Source organism: Pinus tabuliformis, chromosome 1_2 (assembly GCF_031772625.1).
Source record: "Pinus tabuliformis cultivar Carrire ecotype Pingquan chromosome 1_2, CPIR1, whole genome shotgun sequence".
Classification (NCBI taxonomy): domain Eukaryota; kingdom Viridiplantae; phylum Streptophyta; class Pinopsida; order Pinales; family Pinaceae; genus Pinus; species Pinus tabuliformis.
Genome location: NC_142298.1, coordinates 86219715 through 86240235, shown reverse-complemented (window position 1 = coordinate 86240235; position 20521 = coordinate 86219715). Strand labels below are relative to the sequence as shown.

At 40.0% G+C, this 20521-nt stretch overlaps 1 pseudogene; it reads left to right on the top strand.

The window, feature by feature from the left end:
* The first annotated feature begins 278 nt into the window (after positions 1–278).
* On the top strand, positions 279–12986 carry LOC149204547 (inositol 4-methyltransferase-like; annotated as a pseudogene).
* The last annotated feature ends 7535 nt before the right edge of the window (positions 12987–20521 follow it).

Here is a 20521-nt window from a genome sequence, read left to right as displayed (position 1 = left end):
AATGAAAATCTTGTGGCTTAGCTTTAGATCAAAGTGTTTATGTTATGTACTATCTCTTAGGTGAAATGAATTGAAATTGGAGGTGGTTGTAAGGTATTTCGTTAAAGGTAACATTGCCAAGGTAGTTATAAAGACTCCCCTGGGAACTGGTTATTCCTACCTTTTTTAGGAATAGAAAACAAAGGGTGTGGTTTGCTTTCTCAATGTTTGTCTGCCATGGTTGATGCTTCTTTTTCTTCTACAATTCTTCCTCCTCCTTATTCACCTTCTAAAACCACAAAGTAATGGATTCCAACTCAACTCATTTCCAACTTCGTGACTTGAGATATTCTATGGGTCAGCCCATGCTCTTGAATGCTTTCATTCTAATCAACATTCTAGACGTTATCACCACCCACGGTGGAGGCTGCACTATTTATGTAGAGGAGATCACTTATTTTATTGCATATTCCACCAAGAATCCCCCTCACTTTGGATACTTGTTTCACGTTCTCAGGTGTCTCGCCTCATACCATGTCTTCACCGAGAGCAGGGATGTTGGCAGGGACTTGAACAAATACAAATATGGTCTCACCAACCTCCCCGAAGTGTTGATGCAGAAAGAAAGTGATGAATCTTACACACCTCTGTTACTTATAATCACAAGAAATTACATGCTTTCTAGATGGGAGCACCTTCACAAATATGTGATTAAAGGATGCAATGCCTTCCACAAAGCTTTCAACATGGGAAATTCGGAACATATTCAACCTAAAACAAGTGACATGTTTAACAATGGTATGGAGAAACTGGTCAATCTATCCATACTAGGATTCAAGAACATGCCGCCAATATAAAACATAATCGCTCAAACACCTCAGCTCTGGCCGAACACTCCAGTAAAACCAGTCATCATGTCTGCATTGAAAACTCTAGTGTGGTTGCCAAAATTGGTCATTATCACCATCGAAAACTAGGAGAAGCCATAGAAATGGGTAAAAACCCTAACAACATCAATCGAGATGAAGGATGGAAAATAAGTGACAATTGGATTCCTACCTTAACATCCTAAAGATCTCCCTCTCCTATCTTATCCCTTCCCCCATTACACGTGACCTTCCAACTAACCCTCCAACCTCTCTTCTCTCTCTCTACACTCTCCACTCGTACCAAACACTTTTCCTAATTTCAAAATCTTAAAACTTAACTATTAATTTACATTTTAAATAAAAACAAGGAGACTTAGATAAGTTTAACAAATAATTAAATTATTTTTAAAGATCGTTACTAACATTAACATTAATATTAATCAATACTAATATTTCCTCATTTACACTACATTAACATTAATATTAATAAATATTAATACTTCCTCACTTACACTATTTAATCATAATAGTTCATAATTATAATACCTTTCCAAATTAACATAAAATTAGAAGAGTTTTTATTTAAGAAGATTACTAATATTAACATTAATATTAATCAATATTAATATCCTTATTTATAACATTATTACTTAGACATGGTATTTTACAACTATGAACCATTTTTAATCAACTTAAAATTAGATAAATATAAATAAATTCTAACAAATAATTAAATTATTTTTATTACTAATATCAACATTAATATTAATATTAATGTCCTTATTTATAATATTATTTAAACATAGTACTTTATAATTATAAACCAAAACTAGAAGAAAATTAGATTAAATTAAATTATTAGGATTCCTAGTCAAAATTGAAGTCAGTTTATAGATCATAAATATAATATTAAAATATTAAAATTATAAAAATCTATACGAACAATATTAATACTAAAAACAAAGATTAATTAACACTAATATTGAGATTGGATCTTAATCATTATTTATTATTAAAATCATTCTAATTGATTTATTCTTTAAAAAAAATTATAAAATAAAAACAAATATAAATTAATAAAAAACCTTTATATTTATTTATTTTCATTCTCAAATTGAAAATAACTAAAATTCATTTTCATTCTTATTATATAATTAGATATTTCAATTTGAAATCATTTTATTCTTATTATATAATTAAACTAAAACCAAATATTAAAAAGCAATTATGGAAGGGTCGGCTTCGATTCCCATTACATCCCTCAACTCTATTTAACCATTCCAATGAGACTGTCTTACACACTTACTAATCTATCCTGATGATGAGCCACGGTGGATGGCTCGAAACGTCAATTCAAACAACTATGAAAGCGAGAACTCGAGAAAAAGACTACACACAAAGTACTAATCACAGAAGCCTTAAAACAATAATGGTATGGCAACTGACACTCGCTTAGTCATGGATTTATATATATATATATATATATATATATATATATATATATATATAATGATGGGTTTAAGAATATAAATACTTTGGTGGATGTGGGGGAAGGAACAGGGGATTCCTTATCCATGATTATTAATCAACACTCTCACATTCATACCATCAATCTTGATCTCCCACATGTAATTTCTAGTACCCGTACTTTACCAGGTGATTATCAATCAACACTCTCATATTCATGCCATCAATCTTGATCTCCCACACATAATTTCTAGTGCCCCTACTTTACTAGATAACCTCTACATATCCCACCTATTAAATTATTTTGTCTCAAGCATGGTAACTATTTAGAGCATCACTTGAAGTCAGTGGAGTTATTAGTATTCAGCGTTTGAATTGGAGAAGCAAAGAATATGGGTGGGAATATGTTCGACCATATATCTTTATCTGATAGTGAATCTATGAAGGTACTCCCTATCCATTTCCTTCACTTTATTTAAGTAATTACTAAATTAGATACATGTAAACTTCACTCCTTTACTAAATTTTGTTGTTGTTAAAATTTATTTATTGACAATTTATTTTAATTAATTGTTATGAATGAAATTACAATGGGTTTTGTGTAATTATAATGATGAGGATAGCCTAAACATAATGAGGAAATGATATGGGGCTACTCCAAACAATGGGAATGCGATAAAGTTTGGATGTAATTGTCAAAGAAGAAGAGGATGTTGAAGAAGGGTGTTTGAGGATGGGATTATTGTTTGATGTAGGAATGATGGTTAATACTGATGGTGGGAAAGAAGAAAAGATAAATACCATCATCACAAAATGTATCGAAAAGAAAATGGGCAATTTCACACTAGCTTTATGTGGTTTAAATGCATAGGAAAAGTAACAATAGAAGTTGTGTGCCAGACACGCCTTTTTTTCACCATGTCAATACTCTACTCGTGCATTCGAGTTCTTGTTTGGTCATCTTACACTTCCATTTAGTAACCATATCGATTAACAATTAATGGTTCTTATAATATTTATGGAGGAATATTTAATATATATTTTGTGCATAACATCATCTGGTAAACAAAACCATATTTCCAGCTCTACTAATTCTTGCCTGAAAATCTGAGTCTAATACCCTACACTGACGTTTTTGGGAAGAATTTCTTTCACAAGTTGATAGAGACATACGAATAGCAATGATCATCTTGTTAAGTCTTCTTTTATGGAATGTTCACTAATTTTTCTTTTATTTATGTAATTTTTATCTTCAATGTAAAATATAGCATCAATTAACATAATATTTTCCATATTTTATCAAATGATGGTATCCAAGGTGAGTTTTTATGATTCCATGAAAACGATGGTATCTAGGGTGATTTTTTCTGATTAATCTTTTGATTCATATAGTACTTTTTACTTGCAATTATGGGCTTCACTTCCAGGAAAACACCCATTCCCACAAAGCCATGGGTTTTCTTCTTTCTCTTAAGCAAGTGGAAAACATTTAATCCTAAGGGACACAGATAATGTGTATCCCCAAATGAAAGGAAATGCTAGAACACTGCTTGAATTTTAATTTCTATTGGGAAGAGCATTTTTTATATTGAAATACAATATGAAAATTTCTACATAGTTTTTCATAGTATATTATCTAAGTCTAATGCTTTTTTTAATATCATTTTGAGGATACAGATAAATATTTTTTTTGTGTGTCCTTCTGAAGATATAAATAAATATCATTGTCCTCTGAATGTTTTTTCAAGTTACCAATGTTTGTTCTATCCATACATGGCTATACAAACATCAATATGATAATAATATTAAGCCTCTTTAATATTTAAATAATAAAATAAATAAGAAAATTATTGGTATATTATTTGCAAAATAAAGGCCACTATACAACCATATTAGGATTAAACATGTAAAACAATATATGTGATTAAGAACACAGGCTACAACAGCATGAAAGAGCCTTAATGTTTTGGGTTCATTCTTTGCATTCGTTGTAATGCAACTACAGTTGGATCCAATTCAAAGTGATTAATGCAATAGCGGTGGTCTTGTAGTCTAATGGAACAACAACATGGATAGCCATTAAAAAGTACATGTCCATGCACTTTTTTGTAGTGACAAAAAGGATCACAGTGCAAGAGAGGAATAAAATAATGAAGAGAAGTTATGCGAAGTGGGGGAACGTAGAATTGTTGAGGGTGAGAAAGAGTGTAGTGATGCAGGTGTGTAACAGAGCTAAGTGTCACTGAGTAAAGGTGTGTCACTAGGTTGAAGGCTGAGATGGGTGAGCAGCAAAGAGAATAGTTCGAAGGAGAAATGAGAAGTTGAAGGAAGGGAACTAATTTTGCAGAAGATCATAATTGTTTTTCTATGTATATGCACTCGCCTCTATTTTCAGTTTGAAAATTGTATGAAAAGTAAAATATGTTGGTGCCTTGTGTGAGTGGGTTCTCACAAACAAAATGATGTAATTAAGTAGGTGCTTAATTTACACCATAAAAACAAACAAATTGGTGATTTTTTCCATTTGTATTTCCATGTAAAAATGCCTGTGTCAAAATGTGTATGCTTCTCATGTGATGGATTGTATGTACATATGAATGCCTTCTCTTGTTGTTCATTTGTATTGTGTATGAAAAAACTCACAAATAATTGATTGTATTGAAAAGAATCAAAGACTTATACCTAAACTTTTAAAGAACCTCACAACTACTAATTAACCCCCCTCTTAGTAATTCCTTATTCCAACAGCCTTATATTAGGATTTTAATGTTTTTTCTAGATTTGTGTTTTTTAAGAGAGACTTTAAGTGCTTTTTTCTAGATTTTTCAAAAATTTTAATTAGATTTTTATATTCGGGTGCTTTTTGTATTGTAGATAAAAAGTGCTTATTTTTCATTGTAAAAAAAAATGGAGAAAGGAGAGGCTAGACGATGGTCAATTGGTCTTCATTGCAATCGATGTTGGTTGCAGTACATTTAATTTAATATAAATTACAATCCATTTTTTTTGCTACATCATATGGTATTTGAAAAGGATGATGGCTGGGAGAGGAGGAAGAAGAGGAGGTCTTGCTCAGATGCATAGAGATACGCAAAGTATCTAATAGGAAGTAGTAGATCCTACAAACATGTTGGAAAATCAATGAATGATACCAAGAGGAGATGCGTCTAATGAAGAGACAAACCACAAATATGTAGATCAAAATGCAAAACTTGAAGAAGAACAGTTAGAGTGCATAACGTTTGAATAGAGAATGCTCAATGCTTTATAAGTAATAAATGATGGAACCAAAACAGATGTTTCGGAGTATGAAGGTTGCATTAAACTAGAGTTAATATATTGGATGAAAAACATGGGAATCATTTTTTAATAAAACCCTATGATAGAGAAAGAGGAGGTAAAATTCACATGCACCAAGTTGAAGGGTCATGCAATGATCTGGTGAGATCATTTGCAAAAAGAAAGAAAAAAAAAAGGAAAAGATAGAATTAGGATTTAGAATAAGATGGAGAAGAAGTTGAAACATAAATTTCTTCCTATGGACTACTCACGAACCCTTTTTCATAGATTTAAGAACTTGAGGCAAAACTTGTCTATTGTGGAAGATCTTATGAAGGAATCTTACGAATTTTCCATTTGTGTGGATCACCAAGAAACTTATGAGCAATTATCTACAAGGTGTGTAAACTATCTAAAATTTTATATGCAAGATTAATTTGGAATATATAGGGTTAGCAACATGGAAGAGGCATACTGGTTAGCCTTAAAGGTCAAGAAAAAAGAAAACTGAGAATGCTTTGAAAGGAATAGAGGAGAAAGGATGGGTACATCATCTCAATTGTGAGGTAGTTTAAATTATATTAGAGGAGAATCATCCTAAGGAGAAAAGAAATCAGAATATACTCAAAAAAATAACCCAACTCAATAAAGAGGAAGAGGATTTTAGAAGGGTAAAGGTTACAATGGTGGCAGAGGATTGGGAAATAAGAGAAAACCCTTTGTTTGTTTTATGTGTGGTGAAGAGGGTCATAAGCCATTTGAATGCCCAAACTATAACATGCTATATAAGAAACAAGGAGATCATCCTAGATTTAACTTGGCCCACGTTTAGATTGAAGAAGGAACTAAATCTCAAGCTCCACCAAATGTGGGGGAGAATATAATGATAAGGAGAGAAATGGTGATTCCAGAAAAAGAGCAAAGACATAGTAGTAGCAATGAAGATTCTTGGCTTTGGATGAATATCTGTTAGAAAGGTATGTCAAGTTATTGTTGTTAGTGGTAGTTGTGAGAATATGATTTCTAGAGAGATGGTAGATAAATTGAACTTACGCTATGATAAACATCCTCATCCTTATTGAATTGCATTTTTTAAAAAGGGGAAGGAAATCACTATTGACAAAAGGCATTTGGTTAATTTTTCTAAAAGAAAAACTTACAAAGATGAAATATGGTGTGATTTCATCCCAATGGATGCATGCCATATGTTTTTGGGGAGGCCATGGAAATATGAAAAAAAATTCATGCATGATGGTAAGAAAAATACATATAAATTTTGGAAGGATGGATCTAAAGTCATCTTACTACCCCTTAAGGATGAAGGGAAAAATGAGAATATTTTGTCTGAAATATAACTTGTTAAGGAAATGAAGGTAACAAGATTTTTCCGTGTTAGTGGTGCATAGAGGAGAAGGAGAAGACATACCAATACCTACTAAAGTAGAAAATGTACTAGAAGAATATGTTAATGTTATACCAAATGAGTTACCTAATGGTCCTCCACCAAAGTAGGATATTCAACATCACATTGATATAATTCTAGAACTGCCTATACCTAATTGGAAAGTATATATGATGAGTCCTACACAACATGAAGAGCTCAACAAACAAGTGACAAATCTTATAAATAAATGTGTTGTGAGAGAAAGTGGTGAGTTCTAGTATTGGAGCAATACTGCTGCAACTCCTGGGACTCCCTTCCTTACTTTTATCAACCCGGTAGTTCGTAACAAACTTGGAAGCGACTGTGTTGTATGCACAAGTACTAGCTCTTGTCGCAGCTGTCACTTGGTCAGCTGGCACAAGTCCGCTAGGAGCTTAAGCCAACTTCTATGAGCTCTGAGAAGAAATTTTTTAACTGATGGATGAAAGCTAACTCAAAGAAGGCTGATCTACTTGCAGAAGGAAACTAGAAAGCTGAAAGGAAACATAAACCCTAGCAAACCCTAATTTTACCAGTGAGCCTCACTGATGCAAGAAAGACGATGCAAGCTAATGGAAGAGATTCCATTGACTTCTAGGAAGGTAGATACATGTATCTAAGCTACTTCTACAGTAACATCTAAAAAAAACATCTTTTTGTATTTTTGAATCAGTTGCCAGAATTATCATGCAAGCGATTTGACTGTTTTTGACTGCAAAGGTGGATTGACGAGAGGAAATGCTTGGAGGATGTCGGGAAGGTTCAGAGAGGGCCTAAGGGGTCCCTAACACCCTTCCAGAGAGTTTCATAGAGTTTGGCTATCAAGAAACCTCATTCGTGAGCTTCTACAGGAAGTTTGCAGGGGTTCTACAGGACGTTTGTAATCTTCTACAGGATGTCTGTAATCTTCTACAGGATGTCTGTAATTTTCTACAGGTTGTTCAGAAATGAGATTTTGGAGGATGGATGGAGAGGGAAAGGTGAAGGAGTAAGTATGGAGGTAAGATAAGGGTATGAGGTGGTCCAGGACTTTGTGGATGGAGTTGAGGAAGGATGTAGATGACTGGATTTGTTCAAGGAGGACAGAAGCAATGTTGCACAAAAATTAGGGTTATGTGAGCAGATGGCAAACGTGAGGCAAGAATCCAAGTTAGGGGATGGAGAAGATGGGATTGATGAAGTATGGGCAGGTAGAGAAGTGGTATAGGTGCTCTGCAAGTTTTTTTTCTAACTGAACCAACGAAGACTTGTAAAATCAGAGACCTAGTTACGTTGACCTAATCTGATCTAGCTAACAGTAAAGAGAATGAACAGAAGTTTTTTTCGAAAGGAAACCATGTATATTAACTATGCAATGAAGCATTCAAGAACCTGAACATATAACCAACTTCTGCAAACGAAAATCAAACACTAGTGATTGCATGGCAAAGCAAAGTCAGTGTTTTTATGGGGAGCAAGGTCACCTTGATCCCAGCTCTTGATCCCACTGAGGGAGAGGTGAAACCAGAGGTGTCTGATGGCCCTTTTCTGAATCTTTTCCCTGTTAATAACCTATCAACTCAATCTGAACATCAAAAGTCTTTCTAATCATCAACAGTGACTTAGTTAATCAACAAGATTTAATCTACTTAACAGAAATGATTTTGCAAATACATAAATAACAAATAACAATACATAAAGGAGGCCTTAGCACTCAGGTCGGGCCCAAGCCCAAGAGCTACAGGCTCCTATGAAGGACTCAGATCTGATGTCATGTAAAGATGCTTCTCATTACTCAAAAATAATCATCACAAGAAAGTTATACATTAGTAGCTACAAGAAAACAAGCTGAGAAAAGGACAACACTATAGTGCAAATACCAATAGTTCCAAAAGTAAACTACGAAGGTTGAGGCCTTCCTATTTATACACTATGAGGGGCCTAGCAGCCCTCCTAAATTCAAGGGACTCGGTTGTTCCAACTGTTAGTAAACAGTCACTCTTCCCAAAGCTGCTCTACTGCCTTTAGAATTCGTTTTGGTGGCCTGTTGAGCTCAGAGTTGAGGGTGGAGATTTCAAAGAAGGCCCATTTAATGCCAGAGACAACCTCCCTACGAATCCTCACCTCAAGCTTGGCTGTCACCTGACCCATAATTGCTTGATTTTGCTCCAAAATTTGTCCAAAAAACCTGAAATAACCACGTATTAGCCTCCTTGGTAGAGTGACCACCCTTATTCGTTCAAATAATATAAACATACTAAAAAACATGCATAATCTATGAAAAATAGAGGATTGAACAAGGACAATTAGGAAGAATGGGCCCAATAGGTTACCCAATTCGGGGCTCATCATCACCCCCTTGCTAAATGGGTTGCTCATCCTCTGAGCAACTAGTCCAGCTCTTCATCCTTTATGGCTTTGATCGCATCCCTCACATCCTAGGCCTCTAAGGTGATATCTTCTTCCCGGTCATGGAATCCTCCTTTCCTTTCCACTTCCTCCCATTGTCTACCTTCCTCCTCTTCCTTAACTTCTTCTAGTAATCCCAAAAGCAAAGGAGGACTGAATTTCAGGCCAATCCAATTGGCTTGCAAATTCTGCATCAAATGTTTGTAGAGAGGTACCCTTGCGAAGGCTTCCCTCATCCTGGTGGGAGAGTGGTATTCCTTTATCTTCAAGCTGTGAGGTAGTGTGTTCCACCGCCTTGTGCAGGCATGCAGGCAGTTTTCTCCCAACAGTCTCTCCATTTCCTCAAAGTGGGCAATAGCTTGAGCCTGTTGCTCAATGTATTCTGGTAGATCCTGAGGGCTGTTGGCCAAGTGCTGGTGGGCACTTATCACTGTCGAGGGGTCATCCGGTTCTGCTCTGATCATTGTGGCTCACTGAGTTCTCTGCCTATGATGCTGCGGACCTCTGCTGCTCTCTTCTCCTCATGACTGATCCAAGAGGCCATGGCCATAAGTTGGACATCTCCTATCACAATGTTGGGATCCCATGCATTCATGTTTGGAACGGCGAAGTTGTGCAAGTAGAACTTTGATAATTTGTCCCTATCCTCTGATGAACTACTGCCACATAGAGCTGCAAAGTGACGATAAATTTGGAATGGGGTGATGCCCCTTTGGGCCAAGTTATTGATATGAAACTGTAACCACTGATCCTTGAGGTATAGGGCATAGGATTTGGTAGTCTTCCTACACTGCAGAGCTTCCATTGCCCAGCTGGGCATGTAGGCCAGTTGGGCCTCCTTTTCTTGTACCTGCTGTTTCAGAGACTGTATCTCCAGGGCTGCTTGCAATTCTTGTTCCTGTACCTGTCGATTTAGTGTCTCAATTTCAGCCTGCATCCCCTCCCTTCTTTGCTTTTCATCAGGGGTATCTTTGGCTATTGTGGGCTCCTCCTATTGCTGTTGTTCTCCTAAGATGTGAGGCCTGTATTCCTTCCTCTGTCCCTATAACTGTAGCTGCTATCTAAGAAGCTCATTTTCTTCCTGTAGCTTGACCCGCTGGCTGCTCTCCACATGTCGTACCATAGCCAATTCCCTTCTTTCCTCTTTGAGTTGTTCCTCCAGAGGACCTATATCTGGCACACCGTTGGACTTAGTGATCTTCATCCAAGTGTGGGTCCTCACTCTCTCTTCTTCTAGTGCAAGGAAAGGTGGCACTGTGAATTTTTGAGGAATGATCTTTCCGGCCTCTAAGAAGTTATAGTAGGAGCCCAAGTTGGACTAGGGACTAGGTTCCACAATGTTCTCCACCTTTTCTTCCTCCTATGGTGATTTAGCTGCCTCACCTTCCATTTCCTCGGTCTCCTTTAGCCTAGATAGTGTTTCCTGTAGAATAGTCTCAACATCCTGTAGAGAGGCCTTTGTGTCCAACATTTTCATTCTTTCTCTCCAGGTGGATGTCTTCGGGCTCCCCCTTTCATAAGTGATGGATGCCTTTGAGGGAGACCTCTCCTTTTATGTAGCTGGGGTGTCTACAATCGTGATTGGTTCTTTTGACGATGGCTGGGGTCTGCCAGTCTTTATCCTCACGCTCCTTCTTGCCTTAAAATACATGGAAGGCTCCCTCTTTCGCTTCCCCTTCTGCTTGGTAGATGTGCTTAGGGTGGCCAGCACATCTGCTCCCTCCTTAGCTAAAATCTTAGGCGATTTTTTCCTTCTTTGCCCTATTTCCAGACTTCCTGTAGAAAGTCCTGTCCTGACTGTTTTCTGTCTTCCTGTAGAAACGGTCTTCTGGCTTCCTGTAGAAATGGTCTTCTGGCTTCGTGTAGAAACGGTTTTCACTATTTTGGCTTGCTTTGCTGGGGGTGCCTTCTCTTTTAATTTTGTGGTGGTTTCCTTGGGTGTGCCCTCACTTGCTTGGACTTTTTCAGTCCTTTCTGCCCTGATTTGCAACCGTTTCTCCCTTGGCGTTTGTGCCTTTATTCCACCCACAGTTTTGGGCTCAATAGCTTGGCCTTTCTCTTGTTTCTCTTCTTGCTCTTTCTGTGGTGGTCTATCCTGGGTTTCCTTACCCTTGGCTTTGCCTTTTGCCTCAATGTGCTCCCTTTCCTCACTGCTGGATGAAGTGAGTTCCTCGGCCAGAATTCGGATATCATCATCCTTGGACATATTGCGGAAAATCTCCCAGGAGAGAGGGATAGTATAGGTATTGAGGGCATCTTCTACTAGAAGCTTGATAAACCCATGATGAGCCAGCTGGTCCGGTGTCCCTTCCTTTAGTTTTGTGCCACACTCAATTAATGATTGTAGGAGGAAATAGGGGATGCTTAACTTTTGTTCTGTGGGTAAATCCATCTTCTGTCTGAGTTCAGTTAGCAACCGAAAGTGATAACCATATACAATACTGAACCGCCCCTCACAGGTAATGTATTTCATGATCTGAAGGCTGACCTCGCTCCAAAATGGATGTAGGCTGGCTCTCTAGACCCCATTTTTATCCTTTGAAAACTGTTCCTCTGGTAGGAAGAATTCCTTTTTGGCTTTTTGGCCCAATTCCCTCTCCTCTTTGCTCTTGGGTATCCCCAATGGCAGATCAGTGACTCAATTAATGAGTTGTGGGGTAAGCTTTAAGGTCAGCCCTCTGAAATTTACAGTGGCCAGTATCTTGGATTTAGGCTGCAGAGACATTAAGAACTCTTCGGTTACCTCATCCTCATGACCTTGAATTCTGTCACAGAAGGTCATCCAATTGGCACGAGCAAATAGGTCTACCACCTTGGGAGTTTCTCGCAATTTCCTAGAATCCGAGGTTTCCTTTCTGATAAACCCTCCTGGAATGGTGAGAAGGCTCTGTTTTGGCTTTCTCTGATCAGAATTGGAATTCTGTGTATGGTTTCCTCCCCAGAACTTTGAAGACAGTATCCCTCAGGTGTTTATATTCCACTTTGCACCAATTCCCTGGTTATAATGCTATTTCTGCCCACAACTCGACTGTCAAAAGGGATTAGGCTCCCACAGACAGAGTGCAGAGCTTAATTTTCATCCCCAACAACATAAAAGTCACATTCTTTATGCACAGGTTAGCCCTTACAGTGTTTTATTGTTTCTATAGGAGGAATTTGTTAACAGGAACTGTGGAGGAGAATGTGACACAGAACCAACTGAAAAAACTCCGTGTATCACACAGGAAAATTACTATTCTTGACCCACAGGAAGATTTCCTTCTAATTCTCCTACTCCAGACAATTTAATTCACCACCTTTCGAAATATCATGCATGGGAATGGTGTTTTCGAGCCTACCTCTCTTCGAAACCCCAATTTCGATGCACAAATTCCAGGTTTCTCTGCTCTGGGAGGCTATCCCATGTTTCCTGTAAAGCTCCTTCATGTAGAGAGCTTTACCGGCTTCTAGAGGATGTCACGGCGCTTCTAAACGAGCCTGGGACACAGGAAGATTTTGAAACGAGCCGAGAAGCTCAGGCTAACGAACTGCAGAGGAGGAGGATGCGCACTTTGTTGAAAAACGGTTACAAGTGTAAATGACAATGGTTAATGTGAGTTCTCTGGCCGAACAATTTTGAATTATGGCGCAATTCATGGTGAGGGGGTGAGGTGTCCAGGCCGATCCGTTAGCCAAAGTCATGGCCATCATTCTTCGGCGTGTCTCTGACTGCCATTTCCTTTCTCTGCCATTACCCGTTGTCATCACTGCCAATCCGCCGATTCTCCCGGACCGGACACTTCCCATGTGTCGGCTACACATCCCTTTGGTAGATTTGAGTGTAACCGAGCTCGTTCGGATCCCACAAGGCTATTCGACTGACTGTGGGTGGCCAGTTGACAGGCCACCAAATTCGTTCAACGCGCACCATTTCAAAGACATGTAGTTTTCAGAGTATTGTCTATGCAATTTGATGAATAAGGTTAGACACTTACCTGTGTGGCCTTGGATGTTGTCTGCAGGCTTCGGGACGTGGAACGATGGCTTTCCTCACTGATGCTTCATGCACAGGGGCTGGAACTCCTTCTTTCATTAGTTGATGCTGTATGCATGGCTTCGGGACCCGATCCTCTGGTTTTGAATGTTGCATGCACGACTCTGTCTTTTCTCAGTTGTCGAGGAGGTGTTCACGTCGAACTGGAGCTTGTTGCAAGTCTCCTACATAACCTTCAGCTGCTATTGACTCCATAGTATGTGCTCCAGATGGATCAACTACTACAGGATTCCTGTAGGACATCCTGTAGCTGCTTCTCCTCCTGGGATGCATGCTGAAATGAGCAAGGTTGTATTCACGGATGAAGGGTCCTGATGGAGCTTTGACAGGTAGAGTGTGCGAGCCTTTGTGTACATGATTTGTCACTTGGGAAAAAAAAAATCAATCTAAGGGAAACAGGACTCTTTTCATGACTGTGTAGGAATACAGGACCAGATTGCTGTAATGGCGGTGGAAAGAGATGAAACCGGTGATGGATGGAAGAGAAGGGTGGTTGTAGGCCTCATCAACTGACTTGAAGCATTAAATCCCTTTCCAGAATTGATTTTGGCCTGCCCGAAGGCTCTATAGGATGCTTTCTGAATAAATGCAGAACTTCCTGTAGAAAGCCCCAAAACTTCTTGTAGAAAGCTCAGAACTTCCTGTAGGAGGTTGAATCTCGGCCCGAATGTGTTCAAATTGTGGAAAAAGTGAGTGGCCATGGAGGGAGTGTCTGTGAGGATGTCTGGTATCTTGGTATGGACCCCTGTCCTCGTTTTACGCGACCTTCCTTATCTGCACTGTATTTCCTGCAACCTGCAATAATTCCAGAGATTAGACCTATTTTTCTTTTTCTCTTTTTTCTTTTTGAGAGATAGTAGCGACACCTCCATGAGGTTTTCACCCCCACTATCTGCCCTGGGCGCCTTAGACAGGTTTTCACCCAAGGATCTTTTTTATTCCATTTCTTTATTTCCTCGGAGATAGCTGGGGCGCCTCCATGAGGTTTTCACCCTCTCTGTCTACCCTGGGCGCCTCAGAGAGGTTTTCACCCAGGGATCTTTTTATTCCATTTTTTTTTTTGGATGATCAAGGTGTGACCGGAATAGAGGAAGAACCATGCTCTACTACCATCACTGATTTTTCCACAGTCTCAATGAACTCCTGCCTTGAAAGGGGTTTCTTGTATATTTGCAATCGATGCCCATTGACAAGCATGGGGATGGCTTCTTCATCAATGGTCATGATAAGGACTGAACCATTGTCATTGCATTTCTCCACTGTATATGGTCCTAACCATCTTTTCCTTAGCTTTCCTTTGAAATCCTTGTATCTTGAGTCATACAGCAACGCCCAATCTCCCGGTTGGAATTGCTTTTCATTAAGGTGTTGGTCATGCCATATCTTCCTTTGGAGTTGAACTACTTCTGAGTGGAGGGGGGCCTGCATTCTGTGTTCATCTAATCCATTCAGCTGCAATAATCTTTCACGTTGAGCATGGCTAAGATCTAGGTCCAGCTGAGCTGCCACCCTCAATGTATTGTACTCGAACTCTATCGACGTCAAAGCTTTCTTCCCGTAGACCAGCTCATAAGGTGTGAAACCTGTTGTAGTCTTCCAAGTGGTGTTGTAGGCCCAGGTGGCCTCAACCAGGCAATCTGCCCAATCCTTTCTACTGCTACTCACAACCTTAGTCAAAATCCCTTCCAATGCTCTATTAGTGACTTCCACCTGCCCATTTGCTTGGGGATGATATGGGGTGGAAGTCTTGTGCTTGATCTTGTGATGAGCGAGCAAATCTTCAATCAAGTTGGAGGTGAACTGGCTTCCTTGATCGGTGACTAAATCTTTGGGTAGCCAAACTTGTAGAAGATATTTTATCTTAAAAACTTGGCCATCTTTTCTTCTGTTGCTGCTTTGATTTCCTTTGTTTTTGCCCACTTTGTCAGATAGTCGGTGCACACAATGATGTAATACCTCTTCTTTGAAGGAGGGTTGATAGGACCCACAATGTCCATGCCCACATCTCAAATGGCTCGAAGGTCACTTGAGGTTGGAGAGGCATTTCATCCCTGGGAGTTGGTTTCCCCATCCTCTGACATCGGTCACACTAGCTGATGTATCTTCTGACATCTTGATGAAGAGTAGGCCAATAGTAGCCTGCCTGTAGAATTTTGAAGGCAGTCATTTTTGCTGCAAAGTGGCCTCCACAAGCTCCGTCATGACAGGTTAGGAGGATGTCAAAGACTTCCTCCTCCCTAACACAATGCCTCAAGATCTGATGTGGGCCAAGTTTAAACAGGTTGCCCCCGATCCAAGTGAACGGGGCACTCTTCCTTACAATTCTGGTCTTCTACTTTGAGGATAGATGTGAAGGGAACTGTGCTGAGACCAAGTAATTTGCTATATCAGCAAACCATGGAGAGAGTAATGACATAGCAAATAGATGTTCATATGGCATCTGGTCATCCACTACTCCTTCTTCACCTGCAGGCAAATCCAATCTAGACGAGAAGTCAGCAAAAACATTTTCCTTACCTGGCTTGTCGACAATAATCAAATCAAATTGCTGCAACAAAAGTAACCATCTAATGATACGAGCATTAACATCAGGCTTATTCGTTAAATATCTAATCACAACATTATTAGTGTGTACAAATGTTTGATAACCAGTGATGTAGTGTCTGAACTTGTTTATGGAATGGACTACAGCCAGGAACTCTTTCTCGGTTACAGTATAGTTCATTTCTACCTTGGATAGGTTTTTGCTGATGAAGTATATGGCATATGGGAGTTTCTCCTCAACTTGTCCTAAGGCTGCCCCTATGGATTTGTTTGAGGCATCAGTGTGGATGCGGAAAGGTAGGGCCCAGTTTGAACCTCTCAAAATCGGGGCGGACACCAGCTTATCTTTCAACTCATCCAGTGCCCCTTGACAGTTGTCAGTCCATTTAAACTCAACATCTTTCCCTAAGAGGCCAAACAATGGCGAGGCTAGCTTACTAAAGTCTTCAATGAATCTTTGATAATATCCTGTTAAGCCTAGGAAACTCCGAACATCTCTTACCTTTTGAGGAGGTGGGACCTTTTGGATGATAGCAATCTTGTTAGGATCCACCTGTAATCCTTGCCGAGAAATGGTATGACCTAGCATGGTCCCTTCAGTCATTAGGAATTCACATTTTTCGGGACTGAGGGACAGGTTCATTTCAATGCACTTGGTTAGAACTTTTCCCAGATTAGTCAATGCTTCTTGGAAGTTGGACCCATAAGGAGTAAAGTCATCCATATAGATTTCTACTGAATCAAGGACCAAATCAGAAAAGATGCTCAATACTGCTCTCTAGAAAGTGGCAGGAGTGTTGCATAGCCCAAAGGGAAGGACTCGGTAGGCAAAGGTACCCCATGGACAAGTGAAGGTGGTTTTATCTTGGTCCTCCGGGCTTATTTGGATCTGACTATACCCACTGAACCCATCTAGGAAAGAGAAGAACTTCTTCCCTGCCAGTCCATCCAACACTTGATCTATGAAAGGCAAAGGGAAATGGTCTTTCTTGGTGGCTTTGTTAAGTTCTTGGTAATCTACACATATTCTCCACTTCCCGTTCTTCTTGGGCACAAGCACTAGAGGTGAGCCCCACTCACTATCGGAGATAGGGTAGATGAATCCTGCATCCAACAATTTTTGCAATTCTTCTTTGACAATGTCTTTAAGGGCTGGATTCATTCTCCTATGAGGCTACCTGACTGGTTTACAATCTTCTTTAATGTAAATGTGATGGGTACAGACTGAAGGATGGACTCCTTTCATCTCCTTATAGCTCCAAGCAAAAGCATCTAAATGATTGTTCAGTAAGCTACACAGCTCCTTCTCTTGGGAAGGAGATAGGGAGGAGCTGATATTTAAAGTTCTCTAGGGACCAAACTCCACGTTCTTAATTCTGGGAGAGGTCAAATCAGTCACACAGAGGTCCACTAAGGTGTTGGATTGGGTATCTTCCACCAATTCCTCTAAGGACAGTGCACTAGGAGGTGGATTTTGAATCAAAGTCTCAATCATATCATCCTCAGTTTGAGGGCCTCCCCTAGTGGTTTCTACTGTGCACAATGGTGCAGAGTAGACCTCATCCTCATCTCCTTCTTCCAACCAGAGTGGTAAGTCATGTTCTAGCATAGTTTGGGCAGGAGGGTATAGGACTAGCTGCTTGGACATAGGCCCATTCTTGATGGTCATGCTTCCAGCTCGGCAACTGATGTGAGCATCCGCAGTGGCTAACCAAGGCCTTCTCAAAATGATGGGGTATCTAATGAGATTTTCCTTTGGCTGAAGGACCAAGAAGTCTGCAGGGTACTCCCAAGAGTCAACAGAGACCAAGACATCTTCCACAATCCCTTCGGGAGTCACGGTGGAGCGATCTACCAACTGCAGGATTGTCGAGGTCTTCCTTAAGGAACTCTGAAGGTTGAGTTTAAGCATGGTGTCCCTGGTCATCACATTAATGGCAGCCCTTAGATGAATCAAGCTATGGGGGATTATGGTGCCATTAATGTGGACATCAACTACAGGACTTCCAGGGTCCAAATACTTTGGACAGATTACTTGCCCCAACATTAGATCGGACAGTTGTCATATGACATTGATAGTCGAGGCATCTCTCTTTCACCTGCCTGGGTGCCTGAAACACTTCTCCTTAATCAATTTGTTGTATATCGGTACATTTTTGATGGCCTGGAGAAGTGGTATTTTCACACACAACTGTTTAAGTTCTCCCAGAAGTTCAGTCTCCTCTGGGTTTGGTTGCATTGTTACTGTTAGTTGCTCAGGAAAGGGTGGAATGGCTTTAGGTTCACTTTCTTGTTTCTCTTCCTCATCCTCTGGGGGAGGAGGTTGGCGATCTGGAAGGGTCTTCCCGGATCGCAGGTTGATCTCCTGGATCTCCACAGCATAGGTAGGACATGTTGTCTCCTAGTGTATACCTGCTAGGCCTGTCAGTTGTTGGGGTTCGGGTTCGGTTATGCAGGCATCTTGGGTTGTCCTAGAGGAGCAGGAGGTAATGGTTGTGGTTGAGCTGGTGGTGGAGGCAGAATGGCAAGAGGAGATTTCTATTGGGGCCTCCACCCCAGTTGAGGTGCATTCCACTGAGGTTGTGACTGGACATGTGAGTGAAATGAATTAGCAGTGGGTTGAGTATGGCATTGAGGTGGATAAGGCCACGGAGGAGGTGCAGACCAGGAAGGATGAGTAGGGGGACCCCAAGAAGGCATGTGAGCGGATTGGTTGGGGCTATAATAAGCTTGGGATATCCCTTGCATCCCCTACTGGTAAGGTCTGGGCCCATGTGGCCTCCTTTGGTTAAGGAAGTAGAGAGGTTCAGTGGTTGCCTCAGTCCCTTGGTACATGGATTTAAATCCAAGCAAGGTTGGGCATTGCTTCGTGGGGTGGTTTTCCTCACAAACAAAACATACCTCTACTGGGTGCAATGGACACTCATTCTTAGGGTGCTTCGTCGTACATCTAGGACAAAAAATGGCCAAAGCCCTCTCATCTTCCTCTTTCTTTTGTTGGATTTGGAAGGTAACGAGTTGCATGGCAATTTTCTGTCTCATCTCACTTTTGAGGTCTTCCATCTGATTAGAAAACTCATGCTTGGAGAAGGTAGTACTAGCTGAAAGTGGATTCCCCCTAACTCTTTTTCGGGCTGCCCTAGAGTGGTTTCTAAACACAGTCTTTATGTCTTCATAAGGTAGTTGGTAGATGTCTCCTCTAGCTAGCATGTGAAGGGTATCTAGAAGGTCTTCAGGGACTCCTCGGAGCAGAACCAACTTTAGATATTCAGGATCAAGTGTGCACCTGGCCCGTTTATACCTAAGTTGGAACCTTTCCTCGTAGTCTTTTAAAGACTCATCATTTCCCATGGTCATCCGAAAGATTTCTCCCTTTGTTTCCTTTGACCTACAGTAGTCTTGGTATTTATTGTTAAAGGCTTGCTGCATCTGAGCCCAAGTAGTGATACTATTTCCAGGTAACCCCATGAAGCAGTGTAATGTTGCATCTTTGAGGGTAGAGGGAAAGAGTTTCAACTTTTGCTCGTCTTCTACATAGTCATAAGTTTGACAAAGGACAACAAACTCAAACAGGAAGGTATCAGGGTCTTTAGTGGTCAATCCATGGAAATGAGGTAAGGCTGAGGGACTTATGTTCTTCATTTTCATGTCCTCGTTGGTCTCTCGGATGGGGAAGTTACCTTCTATTCTCTCATCATCATCTCTACCGTTTCTGTTTTCAGCCATGGTCTCAAAAGGAATGTTTTCTTGCTCTTCTTCTGTTATAGGATCTTCGTATATCTTAGGAGGTTCACTTATAGGTTCTTCTAGGTCACTGCCACCAAAGAAGAGAGAAGGGTGGCTCAGTGAAGTGGTGGGGGTGTTGGGTAGGAATTTTCTGGTATTATCTATGTTCCTACGAGGCATGAAAAGTTTTTTTGTTGCTTTTGCTTTTTTCTGCTTGTACCTGCAAAACTGAAACAGATGGAATTGCAAATAACTAAAATCTATCTTGCAGAAATGAAAATGCGGAATGAAATAAAAGCAGGAAAGGGCTAATCTATTTTGTTGAAATCCAATTGCAAGAAGGAAATGCTAGACTATTCTTGTAGAATTGAAATTGCAGAATTGAAAGGCTAATCTATGAAAGCGGGAAATGTCTAATTTACTTTTGCAGAAATGAAATTGCAGAATGGAACTGAAATAAAGTACTTAGCAGAAGGTTAGAGTAGGAAATTAGAAGAAAAGCGGCAATCACAAATACTCTGACGCTTCGATGGCAACGGTGCCAAAAAGAATGGTGAGTTCAAGTATTGTAGAAATACTGCTGCAACTCCTGGGACTCCCTTCTTTACTTTTATCAACCCGGTAGTTAGTAAAAAACTTGGAAGCGACGGTGTTGTATGCACAAGTACTAGCTCTTGCCGCAGCTGTCACTTGGTCAGCTAGCACAAGTCCGCTAGGCACTTAAGCCAACTTCTATGAGCTCTGGGAAGAAGCTTTTTAACTGATGGACGAAAGCTAACTCAAAGAAGGTTGATCTACTTGCAGAAGGAAACT